This window comes from Artibeus jamaicensis, unplaced genomic scaffold (genome assembly GCF_021234435.1).
Source record: "Artibeus jamaicensis isolate MK-2021 breed Jamaican fruit bat unplaced genomic scaffold, CSHL_Jam_final scaffold_1689, whole genome shotgun sequence".
NCBI classification, from domain to species: Eukaryota; Metazoa; Chordata; class Mammalia; order Chiroptera; family Phyllostomidae; genus Artibeus; species Artibeus jamaicensis.
The window spans coordinates 11,650,960-11,655,730 of record NW_026522029.1 but is presented as its reverse complement, the minus strand read 5'-3'; positions in this window follow the sequence as shown (position 1 = coordinate 11,655,730).

Genomic DNA, 4,771 nt, shown 5'->3' with positions numbered 1-4,771 from the left:
ATTTTTTATAGACATACATAAGCTCAACCTAGAATTTATATAGAAAAGCACAGGTATTAGATTACCTAAAACAATCTTGACAGAGAAGAGTGTAATGAGAGGAATCGCTCTGCTTGATTTCAAGACTTAATGTGGAGTTGAAGTGACGGAGATGGGTCGTACTGGTGGACGGTAGACACAGATCAGTGGGATACTGTAGGGAACCCAGAATACACCCACACCATATACACCCCCCTTTTTTGGACAAACAGAGAAGATTAGTTCCAAGGAAGGAGAGCCTTTTCAGCAAATGGTTTTGGAGCAACTGGCCAAAAAGCAAAAACTTGACAGCAAATTTATGCAAAAATGAACTCAGAATGGACTCTGGGCTTCAATGCAAAGTGTAAAAGTGTAAACCTTTTAGAAAAACAGGAGAAAATTTTGGGGTTCTAAAGTTAGGCAAAGAGTTCTTAGAATTGATAGCTAAGGAATAATTCATAAAAGATAAAATTAAAACGGGACCTTATCAAAATTTGAAAATTTTACATTGTGAAAAAACACTGTTAGGAAGATGAAAAAACAAATTATTGACCAGGGAAAAAAGTATGTATATCATGTATATCACTACATACCTATTAGAATGGCTAAAATAAAACAATAGTGAAAACATGAAATGCTGGCAAAAGCATAGAGAAATTGGATCACGCATACGTTGCTTGTGGAAATGTAGAACACACTGGTAGAGCCACTTTGGATACCAGTTCGGCAGTTTCTTCAAAATTTAATATGTGATTACTATATGAATCTGTAGTTGGTGATACCCTTGGGCGTTTACCCCAGAGAAATGGAGTGAGACTGGAATAGAAGGTGTGTCGAGTGTCAGGGATATTGAGCAGGGTTTCTAGCTGCATTTAAGGGCTCACCTCAAACTGTGCTCGTCAGTTCAGTGTCTGCCTGCACAGGCGTGACATTTTCACCCCTGTGCAGGTACAGGGGTGAAGCGAGTTGCATTTGCCAGTGATCAGGTTCAGAAATCAGCTGTGCCTTTAATAATTGCCACGGGAATTCCAGATGACTGACGGCATGACCTTGACCTCGTGGATGAGTTTTGAAGGCATGCTTTAAGGAGAAGAGTGACCGAGTCCAGAGGAGACAGATGCTGTATCTCTGAAAGGAATGACCATAAATAATTTAAGCCGTGTGCCAGGCAGCGACAGGCTAGTCTCCAGTAACCACTGCTGTCTCCAGCTACAAGGACTGGCTCCTCCTTTCTTTTCCTGCTCCTGGCTCCTCGGGCCAGCCCCACCCCCCCTCTTCTCCAAGTGATTTCCAGCATCAGGACCCTTGTGTCCCCTGGGCACCCTCTGCCCTCCACACGACCTCCCTCCCCCTCCCCCACGTACTCACACATTCCTGCATTGCTCTGAACACTCACCCTGGATGTCCGTTGACGTTATGACCCTGGAGGAGTGGTCGGGGGTCTCTACAGCCTCCGGGAAGATCCGTGGGTGCTCACAGAAGCTCGAGGCGGGGGCAGCACCCACTAACACACTGGCTACTCCCAGCCTTGGTCTGGTCTGGCCGCCGATGCAAGCTGACTTCTCCTGGGGTGACGATCAGGGCTCGGGTGGGCATTGCTCCACCCTCTCTCCTCTTCACCACGCACACCCCAGGAAGTGTCCCTTGTTATCCTCTGGGTGGGCCGCAGAGCAGGTCGCGTGGTTGACCTGGGCTTCTCTGCTCAGTCAGCAGCCGGGCAGGGGTTTATTTTAGGAAGCCCGGTTTCCAGATCCCCACAGCGCCCCTGCTTAGTGCGGTGCTGTCCCTGGTGTGGCCAAGGGGCTTCGCTCCCGCTTTCAGATGCTTACCTGCATGGAGGGGAAACTGGTCTACTTAACCTGGACAATGAATATCTTATCACCTCTGTGCCTGCTCTGAAGAACAGGGACAGAGAGGTGGTGAGCCAGTGTGTCGGTCCCTCCCCGAAGCACACCCTCTGAGCCATGGCCACTGTCCTCTCTTTTCAACAACATTCAAGACGCACACGGTATTCTGGAGGCACACCGCCACAGGTAGTGGTCTTTTCACTTGTCTGTCTTTGGATTGTCTAAGGCGTGTGGCACACAGAGCGCCCGAAATGTCATCCTCGTTTGGCTGTGTCACGGCTGTGCAGCCAAGTGCCACGGGACAGACACCCTGACCGGGTTGCTATTCATTAGCTGAGTTGGTGAGGATTTGGGGAAATGGTTTTCCTTTTGTAATCACTCCCCTCTTTTTCTCATGTGTCTTCACCTCTGTCATCGAAGCCGACGGTGACCGTCACATTTTAGAAAGAAAATACTCTGTTTACATGGAAATGTGCACTGTGGTAACTTTAGTTCAACAGCAAAACTGAGGGGCATTTTGGGTAGAATTCAGAGCCCTGTGCATAGTGACAAAGGAGACTGGCTTGCAAAGACCTTGAACTTGAATGGTGACACGGGACAGCCATCACTTGTAAGTAGATACTAGGGGCTCATGCTGCTAATTATTGGTGAGAAAAAAAGGTGAGTCCGGAAAGGCCTTTCTGGCTGTTTTTCCATGTGGATAATTGCATATATATATATTTTTTTTACTAATGAATCGAGTTTTTGACTTTTATAAACACTGCCTTTGTTTACTTTGGCAAACCACTGGAATTCACCGCTCTCCCCAGATGGCCCTTGGGAATGATAGCTGGAATTCAAGTACAGAAGGGCTATTCGGAAGTGTTTAATTAGTGACAATGACAACCAGGAAAACAAGAAAATTAGCCACTGCTTCTTGTGTTCGAAGGCCCTCTCGAACCACCTGACTTCATTTCTTTCTGAGTCCTGCTCTGCATGTTTTACCTGGTAAATCCCCTGTTGTTCAGATAAGCTCGCTTTTTGGAACTTTTACTTTTTTGATAAAACAGCGTCCTTGTTCCAAAGAGCCTTCTGGTCTGTTTAATTACTTGCGAGAACCTTACATAATAAATCACAAACTAAATGCATCTCGGGCACACACTCTCTCCCTCCAAATGGCACTTGCATAACATTTAGCGTTTGGTTAATAGCCCTGGAAACAACGAGGTGCAAGTATTGCCAGTGATGTAGTAGCCAGGCATTTCAGAATGCCCACGCCAGAACACCCGAGGGCTGTGTTTTCATTTGTAACTAGTCAGGGCAAGGCTGTGGCTTCCCAAATGTTATTTATTTGTTGCAGTGTTTTTTGTGAGCAAATGTTTGTGGGCTGGCTTTCAATGTGACCTTCTCTTTCCAAACAAATGCATTCAGCATTTTGGGGGAAAAAAGTCTCTTTTGGCATGAAACGCTTTCAAGAACATATTCCTCCTGTCTTCCTTGCTATTGTTCTTCTCGAGAGTAATCATGCGGGAGGAATATTGTCATTTCCGCCTCACCTGCAAGTTAAGTCTCTGCGTGGGAGGCAGACCCGGACGGGGCTGAGAGTCTCCCGCAGACCAAAAGCATTTCTCTCCAGATTTGGTTTCAGTAAAAGGGGGTGTCATCGTCTCCCCAACATGAGAGCATCAAAGTTGCACCCCAAATAGCAATGACGGTGATGTCATGCCTTCTCCTCCCTACTCTGGCCTGGCAGTTATTCATCAGGGATAACTTGGGTGTGCAAGGGTTCACCTGCAGCCTTGTTGAGGTTTCTCTTGTTTTCTTGACTGCGTCACAGTGACTTGATGTCCATGTCGTTGACTGGGTGGCTTTACAGACACACATATATATATTTTTTTAATTTTTAATTTTTTATTACAATATTACAGTGGTTCCAATCCCCCCTCCTCTGCCCAGCCCACCCTCCACTCCCACAGTCAGTCCCCCACCATGGTCCATGGCCATGGGTCACTCATCTGTGTTCTTTGACTAGTCCCTTCCCCTTCTTTCCACCCTTATCCTCCTCCCTCTGGTTGCTGACTGACACGAATACTGAAAAGAAACACAAGCGGGAACATGCAGTGGGGTGTAAAGGGTAGGCTAGAGAAACAGCTGGGATTAAAATTTTAGAAAGAGCTGTGACTCAGACACAAGATAAGAAATAGCATTATACAGCTCCCGGAGGCGTGAAGCATTAGCCCAGTAAACACGGATTTAGGGCATTCCGAGGGCCGGGAATTATGCTGGTGATAGAGGGAATAAAGTATGACCTGCTCCCAGCCCTGGGAACACTTAGTCCCGTCTCGGGATGTAAAAATGTCTATTTAGTATATGACGTGCAGAAAATCAATTCACCGCATTTGGACAATCAAGGGCATTCAGTCAGAACATTTTTTATGAATGAAAGAATGAAATTTCGTACCCGTGCAATGGATGAGTCCGGCGGACTTTTCCTACGAGGGGTAAATTTTCTTTTCCCTTCCCATGACTTCCTTTAGAGAGTAAGTTTAAACTCATGTGTTCAGCTGGTCCTTCTAAAGTTACAAGAGTAATTGTCCTGCTCAACATTCCCCAATGGCTGTCGCTGGTGTTGAGCAAGTCAGATCCCTTATCTAAGACATGAAACATACCATGCTGTGTGGTGTTTATGCTGCTTCCTCTGTGTGGGACTCACTTTCTTTAACTCCGGCTGTTTCACTTCAAGTACCAGGGGCTCAGCAAACCTCCCCCGGGGAGCCCCACGCCCTGAGCCGCCTTGGCCTCCCTCCTGCCATGACCTGTGACCTTCCTGTGGGCAGTAGTGAGAGGGTGGGATCACAGTGACTGTTGTCCTTTACGGAGTGGGCATTGATGTCAGGCCCTGGCTGGGCACTTTCAGTCTGTGATCA